We start from the raw sequence: 14472 nt of genomic DNA on the forward strand, positions 1-14472 counted from the left end.
TTACTGACGACAGACAAATGAGAGTAGCAACATGTAATGATTGGCAAGAAAAAGCACTTTTCTTGACATGTTAAATTATTTACGTCATTTTGTTCCACACACCACGCACTGTGAATATGGAAACCAAATTAAAACCTGTTTTGGGAAAGCTCAATATATTAGCAGACAGATTACTGTTGCATTAAACAACAAAAACGATGCAAAAGCTATTAAGAGCAAAATGTTTGATGCCTCAGAGAAGAATATGAAACAATGGAAAGAGAAGCACCAGTGATGTGTTTTGATAAGAAGTCAGGGGGAGGGGCAGAAGCTGTGTGGTTATTTGGGTCAACCATGGAGAAAAGGATGGAGTGACACCTTTGACAATAAAAAGCCGAGATGAAGTGAGGGAGGAAATTGGTTGGACACCCCCACCCCCAGAGCTTACTACTCCATAAATAAACAAATAATCAAGGGGAATTTCTGCTATGATGTAACCTGGCAAATCTGGGCAAAACAAACTGGGCAGCAATGCAGCGTGGAGAGTGGGGTAAAGAAGTGGGTGTTTATCATGCCTGGTTAATCCATTAGCTACATGCCGAGAGGGGCTTTTGTTGTGGATAGCCCTTTGCTTCGCGTGCATAAAGGCAGATCGCAGTGCGGGAAAACAACCGCTGACCAGCTTCTCCCACTTTTCATTAAAGTCAAGTAGCGATAAAGGCGACACAGACATTATTATATAAATATGACTGTATCTAAATTGAAGTAAAATCATGCAATGAGTTATTCATTGTGAGCAGAAACAATGCATTCATACCGACCCGCACATGCATATACAACCTCAAACAGTGGCGGCAACCTCCAAAATTAATTACCATCACGCTGCTTTGTTTAACTCTTGACTTTTTCCCAAGTATAACCTGCAATCTTGGATCCGCATCCTCAAAAAACAAGGAAGAGCATCAGGAATTCCTATCCCTCCACTGCAAGTGCATAAGCATCAAAAAGCATCACAATTTCCAGGGTGAAAAGCCAGTGGCATCAACGCATCAAAAGAGTAAAACCCCCAGACAAAGGCTGTCAAAAGACCCCAAGAGTAAGAGAGCACAGCCCACCAAGAAGCAACAAAAGCTTACCCCGAGTCCTCCATCAACAGCGGCTAATGGCTAGGAGAAAAAAAAGACACGTGGGCTTCTCCAGAAGGCAGCCCCTCTCCTCCTCTCCACCCCTCGTATCTGTTTATTATTGCTCAGTGCTGCCTGCCGTCCTCTCTGTCTGACAAAGCCACGGTGCATCAGTGTGCATAGCAGGAAAACAGGAGCCGAGAACTCAAATCTCTGATATGATCAGCAAACTTGTGTGTGCCTGCCTCACTGAGAGAGAGATAATCCTATGGTGTTGTGCCTGAATGGCTCAGACAGAGTAGCAGAGGACAGAGAAGAGGAAGAGAAAATGCAGGGTGGGGGGAGACAGGCTGCAGGGCTGAGCACTGGGGATGCTTTACTTTGGTGTGTGAGGTGTTCAGTGATCATATTGTAAAATAAAATGCATACAAAGATTGTGTTTAGGTAACCTTTGACTGGTCATGTTAAAATAAGACTATTCAGCAAAAGAGAGACATCTATATGATTGTATAAAAGCATGAAATGACTATAAAATGATTATTGAAGTTGATAATTGGACTTTTTTCAGATTTAGTACAGGCAGAAACTTAAAGTCACATTTCTTTAGACCAATACTGGAGGAGCTTTGTAGTGTGGCATAAGTCAAGCTTATGAAGCTTACAAAGTCAACTTCTACAGCAAATGTGGCAGATCACTTGATCTCCCCACCAGCCCCCATCAACTGAAACCCTTCAGAACATACAACTGACAAATATAAAGTATTTAAGCTGCTTTATCCTGCTGTGCATCTGCAAGCCCATTTGCAACCAAGCTCCACCACAGTTCTATATGGTTTAATCATATATATCATAATCATATATGATTTAATCACTGTTAATACAGACACTGTTACTCTCAGGTTCTAACAGGTGGTGTTGAGGTCTTGGGTCTTTAAGTGGGCCTTGCTTGTTTAGATTGTCCCAGATACGTATGCATATGGATAAGATTTCAGTGACACCAATACCATTATCAGTTCTACAAGTCTGATTCTTTATTGATTTCTGATCAGTTTTCTGTGTAAAAGAAAAAAAAATGTTCACCTACGGAGGTCTTCAGCATCGTGTTGTTAAGCGAGTCTGTACACAGTGTAGAAACAGAAAAAAAGATTCAGGTATGCAAAAGTGCAACTGCTATGACTGTGATGCTACTGACTCTCAATGTCCAATTGTAAGAAAAACCTGTGTCTAACTAACCAGGTTGCAAGGGGAGGATGCAAACACAGGGCAAGGAGAGGGAAAGCATAGTCAAAAATCCGAGCACACAGTGGTCATACACAGAAATGGAAGTAAGGCAAAAGGCAACGTCTATAAATCAGTCTAAAAGCATATATTAATACAGGATATACTAATACTAAATTAACAGAGAAGGAGATCAATATATACCAAGGAACCTGAAAAGCTCGACTAAACACACAGGATGATTAAAGGTCTGTACAAGGAAGCTTCTTACTTGAGTACTTCACTATAATTTATAAGGCAGACCCAACCCGTTCCCGATCAAGTTGTGTTCAAGATAAGAGATTAACAGGTATGAAATTGCAACCTACAGATGAATCAGTGTCACATTTTGTAGAACTGTTTTTCTGTTTCTGTATTTGAATAAATGGACTTATATTTAAAAAATGATTAAATCACAGTTCATAACGCTACTCCTACGCTAGTTCAGCAAGGCATTAATCATAAATTGTCTGTGTGATCTGTTGTTGACATTTAAAATGGGTGATCACAGTGTTAACTGTACTGCTCCACGACCCACACAAAGGCTTCATAGCGTCACAAAGGCTGAGAAGATGATGCAACGTCAAAGTTAGTTCTGATTTCTAAACAAAAGGAGGGAGGGAAGATCAGAAGGAAAAGCTAAAGGACCAAACTCTTTCAAGATTTAAAACAAATCCTTCAGAAGTAAAAAAGAAAAAAAGCTTAATTTTATTACGGCATTAATTCCTTCAGTAGACTGCAGTAAAAGGCAAGTATTGATTATGTCATAGGGAGATTACAATGATACTAAGTGTGTAGGTGACCCTGAGATAGACTGACGTAAGCTGCTGGGAATTTGTATGATGGCCAGAGAGCATTCCTCTGCTACTAACATGGTGGCTATAAAAGGTTTAATAATTAACAAGGAATTCAGAACAAAAGTTAAGCATATTACTGAACATTATTTATTTTTTTTGTTGTTTATCAGCTGCTGGGTGGTTACAGCTAGAGATGCCAGGCTAGTGAGCCCCAGCTGCAAAAGAGCTGCCTAATTGGTGTTTGCTGTTAATTGCATTGCACTGTGTTATTCTGGCACTAGGGTTGGAAGGGCAGTTTGTTCACTTCTTCATATTTTTGCTAATTGTTTGCTTAGTTATTCTTTACAATAGTCTTACTTGATCCCCCTCGAATGTCTTGTTAACTCATTTCTGTTGATGCTGAAACTCAGTTTTTAAGTTTTGTAGTGATTTAAATTTTTTATGCATATAAAAATATGTGTGTAATATGTAATGTAGGCCAACAACTCAGTTCCTCACAGTCTGTATATGTGAGACTCTTGATTTGTTACAAAAAGCTGACAAAATTAACAAAAGAAAGCTGACAAAAGATTAGCAACACTGCACCTTGCCTTATGAAGCCAGTTAGACAAAGATCAAATAATGATGTCCACTATGTGAAATTTTAATACACTCTAACACAGCGGTCCCCAACCTTTTTTGCGCCACGGACCGGTTTATGCCTGACATTATTTTCACGGACCGGCCTTTAAGGTGTCGCGGATAAATACAACAAAATAAAACTCGTACCGGTACCGAAAAAAAGAAGATTTATTCATAACACACGTGAAAAGACCCAGGAAAACCGAGTTAACGATAAAAACGATAACAAAATAACGCTGAAAACCGATAAAAACCCTGAAAACCATACATTTCACACCTGAGCCTCAACTCTCGCGGCCCGGTACCAAACGACTCACGGACCGGTACTGGTCCGAGGCCCGGGGGCTGGGGACCGCTGCTCTAACACACATCCTCTGCACCTCTCAGCTCGTGTACAGTCCACATTATTCAAATTCAACTCTTTTTTTTCCCTCAGAACCAACCTGTTCATGCTGCCCTCATCACATTCAAGTCCTATAAATAGAAACACATTCATCAATTATTCACACTGCTGTGTAAACAGTTAGACGAGATGAACAACCCCACCTCACGTGGAGAAACTCTGTGATCTCACATCACTGTAAAGACAAAAAGATCAATATAATACAGGTGCACTCCAACGTGCCTACACATAACATTTACATGTAAAAGTATTTTACATCTTGAAGAAAGTTAGATTTGAATCCTAGTACAAACTTTACTCTACAAACAACATGACTCCAGCTCTGCAAAATACTCTGGAATCACAGCCGATGTCTCAGCTGAAAACACGAAGTCTGCAAGTAAATAAAATGTGTATGAACAAAGAGAATCTGGATGCCTCTTGCCTCCCTTAACAGCTGCTGTTATAACAAAATAAGCCTTGACGAGAGGCACTTCTCCTGAGTGACTGTTTTACCATTCCCCGGTACAAATATGTTAAAAATTTCTTTACTCAGTCAAACAAATGGAAAACAAAAACAGTGTTTATACCGTAGCAAAACAGACTCCAAACCTAAAGAGTTCTAAAAGAATGAACTTGAAATCAACGAGAACAAGGCAGTCTGTCAGCTCAAATCTTCTAGGCCTAGTTTTGAAGCCACATGCATTATGTTAATTTCTTCTATATTTTCATTCTTGGCCTGCACCAAACTCGTTTTTATGAAAATAATTCATAGGTATGTAATACTGTTCTTTGTGAAGCCCCTCAGTTGAGCATCTGTCTAAAACAAGCAGTTCTATCTCCACTCTCTTTAAGGCTACCTTTCTTTTAAGCCAGTTTTCAGCTGACTGATGCCCTGGCCCAAACAGAAGATTGGAGCATCAGGTTTGAGAGCTCCTCTACTCAACCAGACCGGGGCATCCTAGATATTAAGGATTAACCATTTTAAGGATGTTAATTCACACTAACATCACACAGAGCCTAGAGCAGAAGAAAAAGAATGGTCCAGACCACCTAAAGCCTAAGCATTTGGTTTCATTATTCAAAATTCTAGCCATGTTTTATAGGACAAGCCACCTTTATAACAATATACATCACAAGAAATAAGGAAAAGAAAAGTAGGTGTACATTTCAGGTATGATCAGTAGGATGCAAACAGATTGTTAGCAGTTAAACATCTAATTGACGAGTAGGAGAAAAAAGGTGTTTACTAACTCTAAGGTTACTTATCCACAAATGAAATATAGCTACAGATGGTCATCAACAGAGCCAGAAAATAAACAAAAGCAGACATGACTCATGCAGTAGCTGGAAACACCTTATTCGTGCTATTATTCTGTCTGTTCCCCTAATTTAATATTGAAATCGTCTGTGGTTGTATCACTAAGAAGCCACTGTGAATACTTACAGTGGCACTACAGATCAAAGTCTAGCTGCAGGCATTATACAGAAAAAATTGCAGAGACTTTTGTGAATCCAGAGGTGACTGTGTGGAGTCTGAAATACCAGCAGCAGTTACACAGTCAGAGGCAGCTTACCAGACACTTTGGCCATAGGTTACATTAGTCACAAGTACTAAATAGTAATAAACATAAACGTATGAACAAAATGTTGGTAGTTGAATTGCATAATGTATGAAGTATGAACATTTATTTAAAACTGTTGTCTGACAACGTCACAGGTTACATTGGTCTTTAATGCTACTAATAAAATGGTATTTGAAGGCATGCAAAGTAATGCCCATTCATTCCTTTGAATAAGAAGTCATAATTAAAGTGTGGCACAGGATCAGTCATAAAAAACCACAAAACAAAACCCTCCACTGCAATTTCACATTAAATACACACACGCAGCAGACTAGAAGCAGACATTCAGACACATCAGTGCAGATCATAGTGGCTACTAAACCTGGTTTATCGTCTTTGTGGCCTCTCAGTCCTCGACAGCGTTGCCTCGAGAAATTCTGACAGAACTGACACCTGACACTGAGAGACAGTGTCTGTTTACCTGCAACTCTGACACATCCTGCAGTCTACCACGCCTTTTACAAACACACACTGCAAGAGTGAACTTTGACGTATGCCCGAGAAGACACATTACGCCATCAATAATTAGCTGAACGCGAGAGAGGGTGGAGACTGTCGTTCCTTAAAAGGCACCTTGTAACCAGGCACAACTGATACTGCATATCTAAAGGAAGGCCGACTGATAGAGGGAAGGCGTAAAATTACTCGTCACAGGGATTAAAACGGGCAGAAAGGACAAAGGGAGGAGACAGTCACACGGGTGGTCAGATAAAGCCTGATCTGCGGAGCACAGACAGGGATGAGTCAACATCAGGGTAACATTTCAGCTGCGCTGCATCCAATCAATCAATACAGATTTGCTGATGTGAACGCTGCAGTCTGAGCCATAACATTTCTTTTAGAATGGTGCATGAAAAAAACTGAATGATAATGAGTGCCGCAACACATTTTAGGAAAATTCTAAATAGCTCTTCTGTTATTTAGCGTGATGCTGTGAATAAGAGGACTCAGAGCAAGCAGGTGTGCTTACGTGCTTCAACAACAGACAGAGCAGTGTTAAAACATCAGCCATAAACAGCAGCAGATAACAACATGCAGGGACCCCAGAATCAAAGAAAGCTATCCACACAGACAGGCACTCATCTCCTCTGTACGTGCCATCTTGGGGTCATCTACTCGTGCTTTTCCCAGGGGGCGACTGCTCTGTTTGACCCCAGTGTTATATCCCATAATTGCACAAAGTAATTTATGACCAGTGTGCTGGCAAATAAAAACTGAAAGGGCTAGAGGTCTGGCTCTATGCCCCTGTACAAAAAACACAATCTTGTAATGCAGTCTTTTTTTCCTGCTGTGATTTGACAATTTCTTTTTTATTATTGTGCTGGGGCATGGACGTGTGTGAGGCACTGGTAAAACTCTTTGAATACTTTGGTTTTATTGATTCATTGAAGACATAAAAGCAGCCTAGTAAAGTCTGGCTAGAATGAAAGTCACAGTACATTTACTTTCATTATAATACCCACGAGCTAGTTCCTCTTTAATTCTGTATAATGTTTTGATTACAAGCAGTGAAAAATATTATGTCCAACCTTGTGGTTTTAAACGCTATTAAGTGTTCAGAGCTGAGCCAGTTTTCTTTCAAAGAATTCAATCAATAATCCAGGGCAGGTTTTGAGGACCCCAGTGCTCTTCATGCCAGTTTTTTGGAATGAATACTCTTTTTTTTTCATCATCCACAGCAGAGAGGCAGTGTGAGCTTTTTATTGAAGACCCCTGGTTCAGCTGCTGGGGTTAAAGTGTGAACCACACACACACACTGAAGCCTGGACTGAGCAAAGCTGATGCTGGGCAGGAAAATGGAAGTTACTGATTCAGTGCAGCTGCTAAAAGCTATGAGATGCGTACACAAAAGCCTCTGCTGTTGATCTCATGAATAAACGTTTCACGCAGCTAGAAGTGAGAGCAACTCAGAGGATACACCATCAGTGATACAATCAGGTGAGTGCAAACTATGCAGACTGCTGTTCAACCGGCAACTTTGGGGCAGTCAAGTTGGAATCTTTTATATTCAAATTCGGTTCTGCAGTGCACATATGGTTTATGAACACAACGTGTAGGTTTAATTAATTAATTAACTTTTTCCATGCAGAAGAAAGAAACATCCTTTTTAAATGCGCACAGTGCAGCGCATTGACACTTTATAACAAGCTGAAGAAACACTTAGGTTTAGAGTTAATCTAATAAAAATATTATCAGAAGACAGTTCATTACTGTTAAACTTTCTCTATCATAAAACCCTTTTGACACTGGAAAAACACTGAATTGAGTATTTCTGGGTCTTTCAATAAGCCAGTTTAAAGCTCGTTTTTGGCCTTGGAACATCTGACGATATCTTAGCTATTGTTCTGCTTTGATGATTTTACATGATGTTAACTACAACAGGATATTTATTATATGTAAATTTGTGTTAGTGTTTGGACAAAACACCTATTCAGAGGCTTCATATATTTTTTTTAATGTAAATGTATCTTCTGACATTTTAAGTCATTAAATTAACTGGTGCAGTTCTAATCCATACAAACACGCATATATTTTCATACACAAACACAGACCCCATCTTTCACAAACCCAGTCACTATGGCAACATCAAGCCCTCTTCTTTCCTTCTCATTTGACTCTTAAGCTCTTCACTGATGCTATAAATCTGGTGGCTGGAACCTCAGAGGACCGACGCAAACCTCCAGCCAACAACCTCTAATAGCTTCTTCTTGTTCCCCTAAAGCTGTGAGGTCCTTTTGTAACATAACACCTACAATAAAGATGCCCCAGAGATACGCACTGATATATTACACTCCAGTAAATAGAGGCATGCACATCACGTGACACATATCACATCAACTTATCCAAGTGCATTTGCTCAGTGAAGCTCTCACTGATACTCACAAAAGCCTGAGTTGTGGTAAACTACAGCTAAAGAATGTCTTCTCGGGAAAAATACTGTGCCTGATGAAATTATTACATTTCAGAGGCATCTGACTGAAAGACTGTACTGCCCTAATGGGTAAAAACAATTTGCGAATGAATTAGAATTTGAGGAAAAGCAAGAAAAATACTTGCTTTTGTCTATAATTATTTTTAGATCCATTTAACTTGGGACAACTTTCAGGGCCCCGAGCCCCAGTTTGAAATACAGATTTTCATAAAGACTGCAACTAAGTATTATTTTCCTCATTGCCTTTTTAAATTAAATGTTTAGTCTTGGGCTGCATGTAATTAATTTTTTTTTCCATTAACTGTTTGGTCTGTAGCGCTTTAAACCTCTGGGGGGGAAAGGCTGAGTCAGGTTAACAAAACATACACAAAAAACAAAATATAAACCTATGAAATCACCCATTTACCTTTAAAATACCTTTTCTCACAAAAGGAAAAAAATCAGAACTGAGAGAAGGTAATGTCTACAATATTCTGCTTCTAACATGTCTGTTTATCAAGCACTTCTAGTTCATGGTAATGAAAGAGCAGCTGAAGAACTGAATTTATAGGCGTATAAATGTGATGTCTGGATTGTGCTAGGAGCTGATCTGCACTGCACAGTCACTGTCAGACTGTGCTGATTAAGAATCTAAAGGCACAGTGCAGTGAAGTCAGACAGTACCTAAACACAAGCAGTGGCTGGGCAGACAATTTTGAAACAGAAAATGAGTCATTAACATATTACCCATGTAAATAAATACAATAGATTTGGCTTTCATTACTGGTTTGCTTTTAAGGGGGATCTGAGAGGTTCATACCAAACCACATATGTACAGGCAGATGCTTCATTTAAAACATCTACCGGTATTAAGCTGAACAGATTTGTTGACTGATTAGTCGGTCTACAGAAAAATCATGAACAAAGTCAGTTTTGACCAAAGCTCTCAAAACTTAGTCTTAAAAGAGATCCAGATAGCAGACACGAGCCTAATCCATCTTACTATTGGAACAGCAGCAGAAAAAAACAAGCAAAATTGTACTTTTCTGCAGATTCTTTTTCTACTCTTTTTCTGGTTCAAACCACACTACACGAAAACAACTGGATCACAAAACAACACAACTCATCTACAGGTATTTAAGGAGAAGCTAAGTGAAAACACAAATCATTTCATGTGTCACTTCAGCTATAAAGGATGGAGGATGCAAACCTTTAAGGCTTTGCAAAACAGCCCTGCTTTCTCTCATGATCCCCTGTGAGGATCCTATCTGAGACACCAATTACCTTCTAGTTCATAGCAGAATCGAAGGCCCTGCTCGCTCAACCGTTTACCTAAAAGCCTGAGCCACTAAAAATGTATTGAGATAGCTATAAGTGGATCCCTTCCATTCAGCGACGGAAATTATTACCCGGAGAGTTTGTCCAAACACACAGCAGTTTTCAAAACATGCAGCAAAAGCACTCATCTGTTTTGCTAGAGAGGAAATACGTAACTCAGGAACAATTACATGTACAATCTATTTAATGTTGGGGTAATTCTCAGAGCAACTAAGATGAAATTAAAATTTTAATTGCATTCATCCAAAGCCAGACATAGATGGAATAGCTTAGGATGTCTGAAGCCATATTCTAGGTTACAAAGGCTAAAGGGACACATAGAAAGAAATACTCAAGCTTAATTGCTTTCTTCCAATCGTCTAACATCGGCAGGGTGCACCAGATGTGACGTGCCAATCATGGAAAGTACAAATGACAACTGGAAGCAAACTGTTGTGTCTATTCCCACTGGGAATGACATATCCCTAATTATTCATACAAAAAGCAAAGACGGGCTAGGTTTTAGTCTAATTGATTACGTTAACAGTGATACTTCATCTGTCACCCTTCCTACAAAAATGGAGAGGGGCTGAACCACCAGCAGCAAATCAAATGAGTGTCACTAATTTTTCAGATAAACTAATCCAAGCTGGCACTCAAATGAAAGCTCTTTAACATGTGTGTACTCAGGCCTCCCTCTTTAAGCTTGTGGTCCTGAAACTGTGGAGCAGACCCCACTGTTGTGGTGAAGCATCAATTCATGATATATTACACTTGCTGGCAACTTCATTAACTACACCTTGTTAGTACTCAATTGGATCTCATTTTGCCAGCAGAACTGCCTTAACTCTTCTTGGTATAGACCCAAAAAGGTGGTGGAAACATTCCTCAGACATTTTGATCCATATTGAGATGATAGCATCACGCAGTTCGTGCAGTTTTGTTGGCTGCAAATAGACAATGAGGATCTTCCATTTCTCCAAATAGCAAAGGTGCTCTGTTGGATTAAGATCTGGTGACTGTGGAGGCCATTTGATTGCAGTGAACTCATTGTCAAGTTCAAGAAATCAGTTTGAGATGATATGAGCTTTGTGACATGGCACATTATCCTGCTGGAAGCAGCAACCAGAAAATAGGTACACTCATAAAGAGCTATACATGGTCAGCATCAATATTCAGGCAGGCTGTGGCATTTAAATGATGCTCAATTGGTACTAAAGGGTTGGGATCAAAGTGTGCTGAGAATCCCCCCCCCCCACATCATTTCACCACCACTATCAGCCTAATCTGATAATATAAACTATGGTGGATCCATGCTTTGATATTGTTTACACCAAATTCTGACGCTAAAAATCAAGACTCATCAGATGAGACAAGGTTTTTCCAGTCTTCTGTTATCTGATGTTGGTGAGCCCATGCAAATTATAACCTTAGTTTGCTGTTCTTATCTAACATCTGTGGCACCTAGCGTGGTCTTCTGCTGTTGCAGCCCATCTGCTTCAAAGTTCAATGTGTCGTGCACTCAGAGACGCTCTTCTGCATACCTTGGTTATAATAAGTGCTCTCCTTTCAGCTTAAAGTTAAAGGTTGTGAAAAAATCCCAGTGTCTACATGCCTAAATAGACTGAGCTGCTATCATGTCTTCAGTATTTTCATTACTGCTCCAGTCATCGTAGCTGAATAAACCTTCCTAATATTCACATAATAAGTTTATAGACAATACACTTTATTTTTCCAAAATGTGGGAAATTTCCTTGGTACAACTGCTAGAAGAATAGAATAAAAAAGGACAAAATACACATCTTAATAAGAGAAAAGTAATTTCAAATAAAAAAGAATAAAACAAAATAAATATAAATAACACTTTTTAGTGTCAAGAAATTTCACCCACAATGAAAGATCACATTCCTTCAGGAGTTCATCATTAAAAAATTAGAGCACCAACTCGCTTGCGGTGTTTTCTCATGCAAATGGTGCCTGTTATGACAGGGCAGTGTTTGTTTAAGCCTTGTCATAGCAGGATGATGAGTTTGATGATGAGAAATGAGCTGCAAAGACTTCCTTATAGTAAACAACATGAGAGGCAAAGGATTTTGAATAAGCTTATAGACTCAAAGCAAAGCTCAGTCCACTGGATGGACAAGACTCTGCTTGGATAATAATTAAGGTTTAATCTGTAAATGTTTATTTGTAAAAAACAAAAATAAAAAAAATCACAATTTCATCAATTCTCCAGAAAAGTGTCACAAATGCTGTGTTTTATCCAACTTTTCACTGTCAGATCTCAAGTGTTTACAATTATGGAGAAGATAAAACATCAGATCCTCAAATTGACAAATAATGTGAATAATTAATGAATAATTGACACTGTTGTCACCTAATTATTGGTCAATTAACTGACCAGTTTAACATATAGCAAAGGACATCTACCCACATGTACACAGTAAGCTTTCTGTAATGTAGAAGTGGTTTTTTTTGTAAAAAATTAAATAAAAGTGACTTTAAAAGAGTATTTTGGGAAATAATTACTTCAGGAAGTTCAAGATCAAATTAGCAGTACACCCTCGACATCTTTCTGGTAATGGATTAGAAGAGCTGCAGGCAACCCCAGTTGTCAGTTTAATACACAACTATTCAGCCAGATATTAAAGCACATAGTAAATGGAGTGGTACTTCCACAGTGCCTTTCTACTCAATTCGGGCACTTCTCTACTTTTGGTAAGTCTCATTCAGCCAATCACGCACACGTTTATACAGCACTTTTGTCCTTACAGTATGAACATGTTTATGTAACTGTTAGTCCTCCTGGTAAAATGACAGACTTTGGAGTTTGCAAGATCAAACTGAGAAGGTTTCTAATAGCTGCCTTCAGAACCACAGGAAGTGAAAAAAGGCAAAACTGTTCTTGGAGTGTTTCTTTTTTAATTGCACATTAAATTGATGTATGATGCACATTTTAATCTGTGGTTCTTACACAACTTTTTCCCTTTTGCATTCTAGATGCACAGTCTCCAGTGGTCTGATCTCTCGCGGTCTGTCTGTACAGCAGAGCCTACCAAAGATCTGAGTTCAGAACCGTGGACAGAGCTCACTAACACAGAGATGAGAGACTCTGCTCAGGGGGAGGTCAGCAGCCCTGTCTGGCCTGATTTACCACCAGCTGATCTCCAGCGATAAATCAAAGAAATGTGCTGGTCTGGAGGAAGCACGGGCTTTTACCCAGAGACAAGCTTTTTACTTCAGACGTCCCTCCCTGCCCTCTGCAGTAGCCCGCACAGGCTACTGCCGGCCGGCTCTCCAATGCTTCATGCACTTTCTTCACAGAAACTCCTACTAAGAACCCAGGTTGTAGATGTGCTGATCTTTGCTCATTTTTATATGAATAAGTGTCATGAAGCAGCAGAACAGAGCAGCGGTGTTAGATACAAACTGCTGGTTTTAGGCACAGATAAGGGAGGCAAATAATAACAAATCTTAGGCAGACTTGTATTTCTTTTATAAAAATAACTTTTAAATCTGTGGACTTTAATTGAATCTCGTTGGCAATCGTCGCGGTCGCTTGCTGCCTCGTTATCGCCGACAGCAGTAATATTTGCTCTGAATTAAGCTACTTCATCACAAAAATCAACCGCCGGTGGCTAGCTGTTGATAGCAGACACGCTGTTATGAAAGAAATCAAGAAAAACTTACGAATTTATACGAATTGATAATCCACCTTCCTTTGAGCTCTCAAAATGTAATAATTCCATTCATCACCCGAGACTGCCTCCTTTCTGTCGCCGGTAAACGCGCCGCTGAGAGGAGCCGCCAGATGGGGGAGGGTGAGACGGCTCAAATCAAACCAACCGTAACGGAGGGGTTGTTTTCCGGGAAGGTCTTTCAAAATAAATGCCCAATTTTCTTCTTCCTATTATTATTATTACCATCATCATTATTATCATTATTATTGTTATTGTTGTTGTTGTTGTTGTTGTTGTTATTATTATTACAAAGTTTCCAGGAAACTGTGTCAAAAGATGAAATCCTTGTATTAGAGAAGCTGAAAGCACATGTTTTCTATTTTTCACTGTACTGAGAACAAGTATTTTTGGACAGTGGCAAATTGCTCTTATCCAAATAATCTTATTTTTATTTCTTCTTTGATTACTCACTCTTGCAGACATGACTGCCACAAAATTATCATTCATTTATACCAAGCTTTTTGATGTAACTCAGCTGAAAAAAATTCTAATTATTTGCTATATATTATACTGAATATACTTCATTGCCTGTGTGTTAACACACTGTGACTGTGTGTAGTCTGTGTAAAAATAAACTAAAAATGGAGTAGAAATAGCCCATAATACTATTTACTCTTAAAGGAAAAGTATGTATGTATGAAACAGACCAAATGTATTTCGAGTCAGGTTGGGAAAATACCCCGAAATTTTTACTTCTTTATTCTGAAAGAAGCTTCCATG

The 14472-nt window shown here is 39.2% G+C and overlaps 1 protein-coding gene across 1 annotated transcript in view; it reads right to left on the reverse strand.

The window, feature by feature from the left end:
* The window catches only part of pacsin1b (protein kinase C and casein kinase substrate in neurons 1b), a 31582-nt gene extending 17729 nt beyond the window's left edge, over nucleotides 1-13853 (reverse strand). The window contains exon 1 of the mRNA XM_084929274.1: nucleotides 13703-13853. The gene's annotated coding sequence lies outside the window, so the exon portion shown is untranslated. The remainder of the gene's footprint in view (nucleotides 1-13702) is intronic.
* Nucleotides 13854-14472: the final 619 nt, after the last annotated feature.

This window comes from Perissodus microlepis, chromosome 5, assembly GCF_051167445.1.
Source record: "Perissodus microlepis isolate ML-2025 ecotype Zambia chromosome 5, ASM5116744v1, whole genome shotgun sequence".
NCBI classification, from domain to species: domain Eukaryota; kingdom Metazoa; phylum Chordata; class Actinopteri; order Cichliformes; family Cichlidae; genus Perissodus; species Perissodus microlepis.